The sequence below is a fragment of the Mastomys coucha genome, unplaced genomic scaffold (genome assembly GCF_008632895.1).
Source record: "Mastomys coucha isolate ucsf_1 unplaced genomic scaffold, UCSF_Mcou_1 pScaffold3, whole genome shotgun sequence".
In the NCBI taxonomy this organism is placed as follows: Eukaryota; Metazoa; Chordata; class Mammalia; order Rodentia; family Muridae; genus Mastomys; species Mastomys coucha.
The window spans coordinates 21,654,209-21,669,205 of NW_022196909.1; the positions used below are offsets into that span (position 1 = coordinate 21,654,209).

Here is a 14,997-nt window from a genome sequence, read left to right on the forward strand (position 1 = left end):
CTAATGCCTCTTCTTTTTATTGAGCTCTATACGTCCTTATAGAATACTCAACCTAGACAGGGAAATAGCAGGGAAGTGTGTAAAGAGATGGGCTAGAAATAGAAAGTAGAAAATAGCTGTTTCAAAGCACAATAAAGCAAGGACATTTAGCCTAAAGACTTACCTGTACATTTTGTGAAATGGAAAACTAGGTACTTGTAAATAATTCCCTTAGTTATATGCAGTCATTTTATATGCCTGTGTAATATATATTCATATAAATTTGAAAAGAGGTCATCTTCAAAATTTTACTTATCTTTGGTTATTTTTAAGTACTATATTACAAAAAGCAAATCATGTTTGATATCTTTTAATTTTTGATATATAGATGTAGCATATTTGAAAATGTTCATAAAATGATCATAAATTTTCCAATAATATTATGTAAGATTTATTGCTATAAATCTTGTTTCTAGATCAATGAATCCATTTATCCATAATTATTTTCCGATTTAGTACATAACTATAGAAATTTTGATGTAAGAAACTAAGAAAATATCACTATAATCTAAATATGATCATGATAATGGTTAACATGTTTTCAGTTTAATTCATTTTTCTATTTGAAAGCAACTAGAAAAATATAATAGGTCACGTGATAAAGTATTAGAGATCCAACAACAAGGACCTGAGTCTACAAACATGATATCCTATAAAAAATTGGGCACAATGTACGCCTATAATCCCACTGCTGATGAGCCTAACCCAGGATGATATATCTCTGGTTTCCTGGTCAAGTTATCTTGCTAAATCAGTGAGTTCCATGTTGATTGAGAGACTTATGTCAGAATGTAACCTGCAAAAGCCATTGAAGAAGACACTTAATGTGAACTTAAAACCATCACAAACATGCATGCTTACTTGAATACACATGCATATTGAAATTCTTACATGTATGCTAATGTGCTCACATATGCAATCTCCAAAAAAATTTAAGAAATAGAATTATTTAACCTATATTAGGTTATGTAAAGACTAGAAATAAATGCAAACTATGTACAGTGTAAATATATACATATGTATCTATGATATATACATTGTTTATGTCATAAGCTATAACTTAAATATGTTATATGATTTTTAAGTATACTATATTATATATATGCAGATAGATAGATAGGTAGATAGATAGATAGATAGATAGATAGATAGATAGAGATATATAGATATATACTGTTTCAGGACAGTGAAGTACATAAGACTGCAATTAACAGTGGGTTGTTTAAATATATTAAGAGAAAAGTCACATTTTATAGTATATCCCCTACTACATTCTGTTTAATCCATTGGGGAGTTTGTGAGTACATATGTAAAAAATAAGGGTAAAATTTTACTCAAGAAAAAAATTGCCTATAAACTTCATGCTTAAGAATAACTCCATGTTGCCTGTGTTTTATGCACATACCATTAGAACCATGTCAAAATACTATGTCCTTGGACAGAATCCTGATGAGTAACAGATATGAATATGAAATGATTAATTTTTGAAATCCAAATGCCATATTTGCTATTCATTTGGTAGTGTTTGAAGTGGACAGACTGGAAATATCATCTTTGTGTTTTTATTTGAGGAGGACACTTATTTAATAAAGTATGTCTAGGGTACTTGGGATTATGTTTTATAATTTTATTTATTTAGTATTTGGTGAACTTGATAATTAGATTGTTGAAAATTGCCATTTTTATCAATCATACAGCTCAATTTCCATACATTTTTATGTTTTTTCTTATATATTAGCATGTTTCATCTTCCATGTGAGTTTTGTAAGGTTTTGTTTTTATATCTTTTATGATATGTCTGTTCTCTTTGTTGTCTTCAAAACAATGTTCATGCTTATTTGCATTGCTAGTGATCTTATGATAACTTACCCTCATTACTCATTGACAATAGGTTGATATTTCCTACTGAATGTTACTTTGTATGCAAACTCGGCTCACACATTCCTCTTTTAAACCTCCATTATCTGTGGTACCTTTAAAAGTCTGCAGTGATGACATAAAAATGTAATTAGCTGTTGTAGTACATTGGAGGATAACAGAGGTACTATAACCCAGAACATATAGTTCCCTACAATGTTGGCTTAGTTTCACAGAAGGCAGAAAGTATTTTTTGTTAAAATCTCAAATTAATGTGAGAAGAAATAAAGAGCCAGTGAAGAGCCATCACGTCAGGGTACTGCAGACTTAACTGGTGGAAAAGAAACAGAAGGCATTCACTCTTTATATATGCATATAAATATATATATATAAATGTGCATACATACATCTATACAATGTATAAATATATATACATATATATTTATATGCACATATGCATATATATGTATATAAACAAATGTATGATATATATATACATATACATATATATATATCAGAATGAAAGAGTAACTTCTGTATTATTTTCTTGATAAGCCCAATTGATAAAACCAAAATACATTAAAAATCAAATTGAGAAGAAAGTTTTGAATTAGGATAGAATAAATTACTAGACATTTGTACACACAAAAAGTACAATCAAGATATAAATCTTGTAGTCATATTAGTTACCTTCATCTTATAGAGAAAAAGGTCATTCATCCTGTAGTTCATTTCTTACCCAAGGTTGCACAATTAGGAAGTGGCAAATATGCAGTACAAATCTAGATGGAGAAAGTTGCTTTAGTTCCCACAGCCTGAACCCTTCTAAGTCCACTAAATCAGGATGATTGCTTATGGTTATTAGCACTAGATGCAAAAGGTACATTTATGTCTCTTCAGTTGAGAGACATTAGAGTAAATGTTTGCCTTAAATAACTAAACTGATTCTCCCGTGAAGATAAAAACTTTATTCTTTTTTTATTAATATTTTCTTTATTTACATGTCATACCATATCTTCCTTCTCAGGTTCCCCTCCGAAAAAAAAAAAAGAAAAATATACAAAATAAAATAAAATAAAACGCAAACAAAAACAAACCCCTGTTCCCTCCCCCCTCCCACTGCTCACCACCCCACCTTCTCCTGCTTACTGGCCCTGGCATTTCCCTACACTGGGGCATAGAACCTTCAAAGGGCCAAGGGCCTCTCCTCCCATTGATGACCAACTAGACCCTCCTCTACTATACACATGCTGCTGGAGTAGTCATTAGTCCTACCATGTGTACTCTTTGGTTGGTGGTTTAGTCCCTGGGAGCTTTGAGGGTACTAGTTAGTTCATATTATTGTTCATCCTAAGGGGCTGCAAGCCCTTCAGCTGCATGGGTCCTTTCTCTAGCTCCTTCATTGGGGACCCTGTACTCAGTTCAATGGATGGTTGTGAGCCTCTGCTTCTGTATTAGTTGGGTACTGCCAGAGCCTCTAAGGAGACAGCTATATCTGGGTCCTGTCAGCCAGCACTTGCTGACATCCACAATAGTGTCTGGATTTGATGATTGAATATGGGAAGGATGCCCAGGTGGAGAAGTCTCTGGATTGTCTTCCTTTCAGTCTCTGCTCCATAGTTTCTCCCTGCAACTCCTTAGATGGGTATTTTGTACCCCATTTAAAGATGGAACGAAGAAGCATCCATACTTTGGTCTTCCTTTTTCTTGAGTTTCTTGTGGTTTGTGGATTGTACTTTGTGTATTCCGATCTGGACTAATATCCACTGATCAGAGAGTACATACCATGTGTGTTCTTTTGTGATCAGGTTACCTCACTCAGGATGATATTCTCCAGATCCATCCATTTCCTTAAGAATTTTATAAATTCATTGTTTTTAATAGCTGAGTAGTACTCCATTGTGTAGATGTACCACATTTTCTGTACCTATTCCTCTGTTGAGGGACATCTGCATGTTTCCAGTTTCTGGCTATTATAAATAAGGCTGCTCTGATCATAGTGGAGCATGTGTCCTTATTACATGTTGGAGCATCTTCTGGGTATATGTCCAGGAGTGGTGTAGCTGGGTCCTCTGGTGGTACTATTCCAATTTCCTGAGTAACTGCCAAGCTGATTTCCAGGGTGGTTGTACCAGCTTGCAATCCCACCAACAATGAAGGAATATTCTTCTTTCTCCACAACCTCTCCAGCATCTGCTGTCACCTGAGTTTTTTATGCTAGCCATTCTAACTGGTGTGAGGTAGAATCTCAGGGTTGTTTTGATTTTCATTTCCCTGATGACTAAGGATGTTGAACATTTCTTTAGGTGCCTCTCAGCCATTCGGTATTCCTCAGTTGAGAATTCTTTGTTTAGCTCTGTACCCCTTTTTAAAAATAGGGTTATTTCATTCTTTGGAATCTAATTTCTTAAGTTCTTTGTATGCATTCGAAATTAGCCCTCTATTTGTTAATGTTTCAATGTAATGTTCAACAATAAATAACATCCTTGTTCTGTGCACTTCCAGAGTTACACAGTTTTTAATTAAATATATGAATGTTTCTAAGTATTTAGTTTCACAAGATTAAAAATTCCCACTTTTACTCATGCTTTGCACTCTGTGTACACCAGGTAAGCATGCTGTGATATACAAGTTTTAGGCCAAAGTCATTACAATAATCAGTAGTAGGTATTCTTGCTTTCTCTCTTGATTGTGTGGACTAGTGACTGGTAGGATCAATACAGCTCTCCTTTCTAATTTTGGAAACAGCTTCTGATATTAGAAGGCCATGATCCATTTTAAATGTCTACTAACTTTACTTTCAGAGACCTCACACCATAAACTTAAGTGCACATTTTCTGAAGAATGTGGATTGAATAATTTGAGGTAGAATTTAAAATCATGGTTTAAATTTTCATATAAGATAAAACATTAAAGATTTTAGATTTACCTAAATCAAGTAATTGTACATTTATTTAAATGTCATGGTAGATGTTTTACCTTTTATGGACTTGTAACCTGATTTGACGGCTGTACATATCATACCATGTTACATTTGCGGTATCTAATTCAATTTACTTTGTGTGAAACATTACTTTTGGTTTGCAATATATGTCTTCTCTAAAGATGTATTCATATTAACCATATATCTAGCTACTTACATATAGAGCATAGGTTTCTCCAGTATAGAGATCATAAAATTTAATTTGCTTCAATGACATAATGTGTGTTTGATAATGGCTAAAAGTGAATTATTTGCTTCTATGCTCAACCACGTACTATTATTGTTTCTTATGTTTGCTATTTTTCAACCACTGAGTTTTAGTTTTGAAATTTTCCCTTTAGGATTATGGCTAAGTTTCTTCTGAAACATCCAATAGAAAATTTATGCTTGAAAATTTCCCCAAGTCCAAAAGGTAAAATTATATATATGTGTGTATATATATGTGTGTGTATATATACTGTATACTATATATATATATATGTATATATATACATATATATACATGTATAAATAAGGCATATATATATATATAATTTCTTTGGAAATTGTCATGATTTCATTACAGCTTAAAGAAAGATGTATCGCAGAATCAAAAATTGTAAGAAAAACACAAATCATAAGTATAGCATGGGGCACCATCTCAATACACTAAGGCTTATGACTTTAAATCTAAACTTTGTCTTATTAATCAATATTTCAAGACATGATGCACTTATATATAAAAAGGAGACAGCAAGGTAAAAGAAATCTCAGGATGACTCCTCCATAAGGAGACATTGCAGGGATTAGAGGGTGGTAAGAATTCTAGGATTTAAGTAAATGGTAAGAGTTTTATTACGATGCTCCATGACTCACATTAACATCTATTATTTTTGATCCATTAAATACTACATAACACAAAAGGTGGAAGACAGCAGTAATTTTCTCGCTGTCTGTCGCTGTATATGCTTTAGATTTGAAACATTTAGGCAATTAGGTGGTTTTTATGTGCACATAACAATACTGGCCTTTCTAATAATTGTTGAAGGGCTGAATAATCCTGTTTCAACGCTATTATACTTTAATTTTCACTTCAAAGGTGAGACCACTTTAGAACCAATTATATAAGAGAAAATTAAATGTAACAAATCCTTATTGATTTCACTGGTTGCCTGTCAGGTAAGGTGCCAGTTGCTGCCGACTCCCTGTGTGAGATAAATTAGTGCTCTTTTTGGACCATGGAATTCAAGAGGGAAAAGAGGATAAATGTTTCTACTACTCTAATTCCTACAGATTCTTAAAGCATACAGTGTTGGGTAAACTCAAACAAAGGATGTTTTTGACAGTATGTTTTTTCATATTAACAGAAAACATAAATAAAGCAAAGCTTTATATAGCACCTTATGTTATTAATTTGACCAACTACTTTCTTTGTCTGTTCATAAAATAATATATAATCATAACCTTAGGAATTTATTTTCAGAACTAATTAATTAAGATAAATGTATCAATTAGATCAAATAATGGCAATATTTTTTCTTTTCTAAAAGCATTTAAGATGATGCTAGAAGCCTTTTCACTGGCTGGCATTATAGTTTATCCACATTTAATAAATTCTGCTCTTTAGCTGGAGATGAGGTTAGAATATTGACATGTTCATTCTATCTTTTTAGTTTTAAATCTATTGTTAACCACTCTAAGCCTCAATTTCTCACATCCACAAAGAAGAGATATTGAGGCTCATAATATTATCTTCTAGACAGTTCCATACTATAGGTTCTACTGAGCATCTAATTACCCTGACCATGGAAACTGCGTTGGATAGGATTTAAGCCACCAAAACATAAAGCCTTCAGTATGTGCAAACTAGATGTGTTTTAATCCCCTGAACTAATAATGTTCAAGTCTTGGAACATTGAAGGTATTAGGTGTCTGAACTTGTAAATGAACTATTTGTGAGTAGCTGAAGGTCAGATATTTTATAAGACAAATTTATTGTGTAATTGTTAGAACCTGTGTATTTTGAAGAAAATAGGCAGTTGTCACTCTGTGCCCTGCTAGAAGTTTAGGGAGAAATTACTGAGATGATCAGAAGGGCTTTTGTTTCTCTGGTTTTGGAGAAGGATGCACAGACAGGAAATGATCCAAAGAGAAGACGAAGAATCTGGGAAAGTGTCCATCTGTTGCCCAGTTTGGTATTAATGTCGGCTTTGTTAGCCCGTTCAATGACCTGCCTGTACATTCTCAAATACCAATGGTATTTATAATCAAATAGGAGGAAGCACATGAATTCCAAATGAAATCTGGATTATTTACAATTTGCTCTTTTGTTCTTTTTGCCTTAGCTCTCTTAGTATGAACAATAGAATTGACTCTAGAAATGTCACCACTATGTGCAGAACATAGTGCAATGTGGATAGTTGACATTTTAATCTCTCCCTTCTCCTATTCTGTTCAGTCATCTCCAGAAAATGACCAAACTGAAGACCACTTTAAATTTAGCATTTTCCATTTTGTTATTTGTTTAAAGAGTGCATGTGAGGTTTTGAAATGCATCTTACTTTGCTTGCTACATTTTTCTATCATTGCTTGATATTTACAAATAGAGAAATAATTCATATAAAGTCAGTGGTTCTCCACTTGTGGGTCACCACCACTTTGGCACACTTTTTTTCCAAAAATATTTACATTATGGTTTATAACAGTAGCAGAATTAGAGTTATGAAGTAGCAAGAAACACGATTTTCAGGTTGGGTGTCTCCATCCCATGAGGAACTGAATAAAAGGAGCTGCATTAGGAATGTAGAGAGCCATTTATCTAAAGGGTCTTCACAATTTTAAGAGAATTATAGGTACATATTTCAATGACACTAAAGTGAATTTCAGTTTTATATTTCTTAAATAAAATCTACATCCATGATATAGAAATTAAAACCATATCTCTTTTGACTCTGTTATTGTAGATAAAGATATCATTAGTAAAATTGCCTTGCAAAAACACTTTGAAAACAGAGTCTTCACCCCTACTGGCTAGAATCTTTGGTAGAAAAGGTACTCTGCATGCTAACAAAGGAGGAACGTAAACACCAATGCATCCACAAAATCTTTGATCTATAATGGTATCCAGTTCGTAAGATATGCTTGTGCAATGGTGGTACAAAGCTTGAGCAAGTAACCAAACAGTATCTGATTTAAAGCCCACTCCATGAGATGGAACCCACTGCTTGGGTGACCAAGTACCTGAGACTAGTTAGCCCAGTGATCTAGGGGAAAACCAAATTATATAAAAGAAACACAGAGACAAAATGGACTGCTAGATCACTGCCTTTCTCAGCCATCATCAGAGAAGCTACCTCCTGCAGAAGATAGAAACAAATTCAGAATAAGAGGGTTCAGTACACTCAACCCTAAATGGGATGTTCCCGTAAAATCACTATTCTCAGAGTTCAGTGAACCTTGAGGGAGCAGAGGTAGAAAGCGTGTAAGAGCCAGAGGGTGTGTGTAGGACAAGAAGTTAACAAGGCCTTCTGAGCACAGCATACCAGATACACATAGAAATTCATAGAGTCTGGGGCGGCATGCACAGGACTTGTATAGGTCTACATCAGGTGTGGTTCTAAAACAGAGAAAGTGAACATGAGCCTTCAGGCCTAAGCAGAACGTACCTCCAAGTGAAAACCACATGAAATGAAAAGTTAGTTCTCCCCAGTGGAGTCTGTACATGATTTCAGGGCTAACCACTTGGTATTGTATAATCAGTGAAGATGCTCATCTCTGGAGAACAATTTTCCTAGCATCAGCATTTTAAAGTTGCCTTTATTATTTTGTCTAGTGTTGGGATCCTCTGAGGTTTGAGATTTCTCCCTTACTTCATACCATGTATATTAGTGTTATTCTTGCTCAACTTCAGTAACCATATTGCTGAGATTAACTCTCATTTTCTTATATTCCTCATACTTAGGAATTAACTCTCATATTTTACATAAGTACAAATGTGAATATTTTAGGCTACAGCTTTTCCTTCTTGCAGTTAGTCATTTTTAAATGTGAAAAATATCTTCATTTATCAATAATAAAGCAATTTCAGGCCCCTAAGTGTTTGAGTTATTAAAATTGTCAGGTAGAACATTTATTGGAATGTGTCTTGTTAAGACAAATATGTTGGCCATAAAGTTACAAATGTGCTCTTGCAAATGTTTATTTAATTGTGGTGGAAATAGTCACTGCTAATGTACAACAGCTTTTAGTGGTACTGTGTGTGATAAAAGCAGCCAGCACTTTCCTTAGTTAAAAAGAAGGGTCTAGTTTGGATCCTGCTTATATAATTGAATCATACATTGGAGCACTTTTTGAACGTCTAGCATGAGTCCTTTCTTTCTTTGTTAAACGCGTGATTTACCATCTAACCAGCAACAATTAACTGTGCACCTGTTCTGCAGTATATTGTCTAGTGGTTCTGAGCATAAAGATTGTAAGGCAAGGTAAGTTGCACACCATCACGTTGGAAGAACAATACATTCTCACGATTAAATAACTAACTGGTGTATGGATAAATAATGAAGCTAATGGCACTGGGCAGCTTTTCCTAAAATATTCCATGAAGCACAACTTCCTTGAAATGTTCCAGGGGAAGATTGCATGTTAAACTGACCTTGAAAAATGGTGCTCAATGTGTACTTCTTTGAGAGATTTCCTGAAATCTTATTCACTGAAGACTCTAAAAAACACTGGCCATAAAGAAACCTATAAAAAAATATTTGACTAGCAATGTACTAGGCCAGTTTCGACGATGATCTGAATGTTTCCTTTTATTAACTGAATTACGAGCAGAAACATTTTCAGTTAAGTACATGCAATCAGTTAGTGAGCAGATTATGTCTCTTCTTCCTCCTGCTCTCACTCGCCCTCCCCCTAGTCCCCCTGCTCCCCTTTCCCTTCCTCTCCGCTTCCTCCTGCACTCATACACACATACCACCAACACCATCACCAAAAACAACATTAACGATTATTAATAAAAACGGACGCCATGAATTTGAAAGATTGCAAGAAGGGGTATGTTGGAAAGTTTAGGACACCGAAATGTGATGGGCAGGAATGCTGTAATCATAGTATAATCTCAAAATAAAAGAAGAAAATTAAAGAGAATCAAGTTACTCTAGCAGAGTATGCTCTTATGTGAAAAAATACTTTTAAACAGTAAATATGGATGTAAAAATAATGCTTTATTTAAGGATGCGTTATCGAGGACATGAAAATTGTTACGATTTCAGAGAAAATTTTTACAAAACATATAAAAATTTAAATACACTTTGGCTTCAACTTCATGCTTCTAGAAATTTACACATGATCAAATCCTCTTGATATATAAGCCTGTGTTATGAGCCAAGAATAATCTCTTCAACATGCTCTTTGACGACTCCATGACCTCCCTAATATCTCCAGGGATGCACCAAATCACAAAATTCATGCTACAAACATTAAGAGCACAGATAGATTTATATATATGTCTGTATCAGTTACAGAGTCTGTTAAGGTTAAGGAAAAAATTAGTAAACAGGCAGAAATGCGTTACTAGATGTGGTAGATGTGTGAAGGCTTCAAGTGATATCAATACCAGCATGCACTTTATTTTAAATTCCAAGTCCCAAACGAACAAATAGAACATTATGGAATTAATAAAAGGTTGTAGAATTTTATTGGTTACGTTAACTTATGTACTACCACACTCAGCTGTATATTGTTTCAGCCTCCAAACTGAAGTTTTAAGTAATCTTCCTGGGGTCAAGTTGCTTGTGAGCCCCAGAGATTGGTTCCACCCTTTGGAAACCTGGATTACTTTGCTATATAGGTGTAAGTGTGTCAGCTAGGTCCCAGAATACAAAGAGAATTATCGATGTTATAAATCTTCTCAAGGGAAATGGATTTTCTGTCCAACTTTACTGAAATTCACATTCTAATTGGGTTACAAATGGGAAGTACAAACAAGAGAGACTATGAATCAATGTGGGCATTTGAATTATAATCATAACATACATAAATCAATGAGACGGTGGATCTTAGTGCCTGAGCTGCTGGTGTTTTGTTCAGGAAGTTGTCTCCTATGCCAATATATTCAAGGCTATACCACACTTTCTCTTCTATCAGGTTTAGTATATATGGTATTATGTTCAGGTCTTTGATCTACTTGGACTTGAGTTTTATTCATATTTGAGTATGAATCTTTTTGTATTATTCTATCTTCTCACATGAAGTTAGACCAGAACTATTTTTTGAAGATGCTTTCTGTTTTCCATTGCATAATTTTTGTCTCTTTGTCAAAAATAAAGTGTCCATAGATGAGTAGATTTATTTCAGGGTATTTGATTCAATTCCATTGATCAACCTTTTGTTTTATGCAAATATCATGTTTTTTTTTTTTATTATTACCATAGCTCTACAATATAGCTTGAGATCAGGAATGGTTATACCTTCATGAGTTATTCTATTTTACAGGATTGTTTTAGCTATCTTGCTTTTTGTTGTTGTTGTTTTTACATATGAAACTGAGTTTGTTTTTTTTTCAGGTCTATAAAGAATTATGTTAGAATTTTGATGGGAATTGCTTTGAATCTGTGTATTGCTTTTTATAAGATGATCACCTTTACTATCTTAATCCTACTGATCATGATCATGGAAGATCTTTCCATTTTCTGATCTCTTCTTTAATTTTCTTCTCTAAAGACTTGAAGTATTGTCATACAGTCTTATCATAACACCAAGACATTTTATATAGTTTTTAAAAATATATTTTATATAATTTGTGGCTATTGTGAAGGGTGTTGTTTCTTTTGGTGCCTAGCCCAGCTGTCCTCACTGAAGTTTTATCCAGTAATGGATAAAAACTGATGCAGGGGCCCACAATGAAACATTAAGTGATACTTGGAGAATTCTGTAGAAAAGTGGGAGGAAGGATGGTAGGAGCCAAAGAGATCAAGGACACACCATGAAAATCCACAGAACCAACTACCCTGGGTCCACAGGGGATCACAGAGAAAGAATTGTCATTCTATAAGCCTGCATGGTACTAACCTAGGTTTTCCACACATATGTTTCAATTCTGTAGCTTGGTTTTCTTGTGGGAGTAGGAGCTGTTTCTCATTCTGTTCTCATTCTGTTTCTTGCCAATGGGACACTTCCCTACCATTGCATAGCCTCTGCTAGCCTTAATAGGTTAGGAGGTGCCTGGTCTTACTGCAGTTTGATTTACCAAAGAAGGTTGATGTGCATGGGAGGCCTGTCCTTTTCTGAAGAGAAATGGAAGTGTGGATGGGGTGAAGGGAAGACAGTACATGGAAAAGAGTGACATGGAGGAGAGCAGGGAATGGAAACTTGTTGGTATATGGAAAATATGTAAGTAAATATATATACATTATATGTATGTGTGTATATATATATATATATATATATAAAGTACTTAAATAAAGTGAGACTGTAAATTATAAACTTCTGTTTTACAAAATGGAACCAGATTGATTACATATCTGGCTTTTCATTATTTACTCTTTCTAATGGACAATATCTCAACATGGATATGCAGTTTAGATGATTTTCATAAGGTTTTAGAAAATTTGTTAATAATGGAGATAAATGATTATACCAGTGCCTCATAGCAGATTATGCCCAATATACAAGACTGAGCAAGAATATCATGCTCAGAGCTTTTTGACTGAGCTTCAAAATCATGTGTAGCTAAAGGAAATTCCAAAGTGCCTCTCTCTCTCTATCTCTCTGTCTCTCTGTCTCTCTGTCTCTCTGTCTCTCTGTCTCTCTGTCTCTCTGTCTGTCGTACTGTCTCTCTCATCTTTTAGTTTATTAGTCATCATATTAGTTTATTGTGATGATTAAACTAATAATAGTGATGGCTGGATGATATAGGAATTCTTGTGTGTGTGTGTGTGTGTGTGTGTGTGTGTGTGTGTGTGTGTGATATTTGTGGTACATGAGCATGACTGCACAGATGTAGAGTAGAGTAATTTGAAATTTTGCTCTGTGAATCTTTCCTTTATTATCTTGATATAAGGTTTCTCTCTGAACCTGAAACTCATATGCTGATGGGATAGCTTGGAACCACCCATCTTTACCCCAACTGTGCTGGGGTTACAATTGGGTGGAACTAGGTCTGGCTTAAGTTCATGGTGTGGATTTGAACTGAAGGTAGTCTGACTTTCAGAGGGAGCACTCTTACCTACTGAGCCATCAAACACTACTTACTTCCCTCTTATACTTATTCCCTCAGTTAACTTCTGTGTGAATTTTGGGAATTGCTTAACTAGAAATTAAACTTCTCATGTGTATGACATTACCATTTTGGGACACTCCTCCTCTACCATATGAGGATTTTTTACTGTTATTATTTTCTATATTATTCTAAAAATAAGAAAAATATTCACCATCCTTCACAAATTTTAAAGTACAAACATTTCTTCGAATGTTTTGTGAAATTTATTTGCTAATTGTTACTGCTTGAAAAATATTTCTCCCTAATATTCAAAGCCACTTTTACTGTTTGCTTATTCTTGGAAGTAACTTAACCATCTGAAGTACTATGTAGGGTTCTGTAGGCAGCAGACATTTATGTACAGGGAACAGCATTATTATTAGTGAACTGCTGTTGTGATAAATGAGTGAGTAGCTTATATAGTACTGTCAAAACATCAGTATATTTTGCTTCACATATCCTCAGAACTATTAAAAGCTGAAAATAGGCCAGAACTTCTTGTTTATCTGGTGCCAACATTTATCTCTCACCTTTTGCTTTTCCTTCCTGAGAAAATTATTTGTTATATTCAACAGTCTTAAAGACAGCTTTTATTATGAAAACAAAACTGTAATGGTTCTGTGGACCTAAAAGAGTAAAATTCAATATTCTAAAATATTACCCATAATTCAGTACTTTTAAATGAAAAATCACATCCTTCCATGCAATAAAGCAGAACAGTGTCTGGAGATCTCAAGTAAAAACTCAATATTGCTTATGATTATTTTCACAGAAAACACATAACATTATTCAGAGATTTTTTTCAGATATTATTACACATGTGCCCCAGGATGGTAATGACATACACATGAGAAGTTTAATTTGTAGTTAAACATTTCCCAAAATTCAAACAGAAGTTAATTGAGTATAAGAGGGAAGTAAATAGCATTTAGACATGTTTTGGTTTTCTACCTATTACATCCATATAGGGCTCTGCCAGACCAGGCAGTCCTCTGCTGTATATGGGTCAGGAGCCTCATATCAGCTAGTGTATGCTGCCTGGTTGTGGCTCAGTGTCTGTAAAATCTAGGGGGACCAGGTTAGTTGAGACTGCTGGTATTCCTATAGGATTGAGTGGTTGTATCAGTTTGCAATTCCAGCTATAGAGGAGTGTTCCACTTTCTCCACATCCTCTCCAACATCTTCTGTCACCTGAGTTTTTGATCTTAGCCGTTCTGATTGGTGTAAAGTGGAATCTCAGTGTCATTTTGATTTACTTTTGCCTGATCACTAAGGACTTTGAACATGTCTTTAAGTGCTACTTGGCCATTCAAGATTCCTCTGTTTTGAATTCTCCGTTTAATCTATACCCCATTTTTTTTTTTGATTAGGTTGTTTGGTTTTTTTTAGAGGTTAGCTTTTTGAGTTCTTTGTATATTTTGGATATTAGACTTCTATCGGATGTGTGGTTATGAAGATGTTTTCCCAATCTGTACGTTACCTATTTGCCCTATTGATCATGTCCTTTGCCTTACAGAGGCTTTCCAGTCTCATGAGATCCCATTTACCAATTCTTGATCTTAGAACATGAGCCATTGGAGTTCTGTTTAGGACATTTCTCTCCCTGTACCAATGAATTTGAGACTCTTTCCCACTTTCTCTTCTGTTAGATTCAGAAGATCTCCTTGACCCACTTAGACTTGAGGTTTGTGCAAGGTGACAAATATGGATTTATTTTCATTTTTTTCTATGCACTGATTGCCAGTTAGACTAGCACCATCTATTGAAGATGCTTTCTTTTTTCTATTGTACATTTTTGGCTCCTTTGTCAAAGATCAATTGTCTGTAAGTCTGTGGTTTGTTTCTGTCTCTTCAATTCTATTCCATTGATCAACCTGTCTGT

At 34.4% G+C, this 14,997-nt stretch overlaps 1 protein-coding gene across 6 annotated transcripts in view; it reads left to right on the top strand.

The window, feature by feature from the left end:
• The window catches only part of Grik2 (glutamate ionotropic receptor kainate type subunit 2), a 626,777-nt gene that overhangs the window by 112,486 nt on the left and 499,294 nt on the right, over window positions 1-14,997 (top strand). The gene's annotated exons all lie outside the window — the stretch shown is intronic.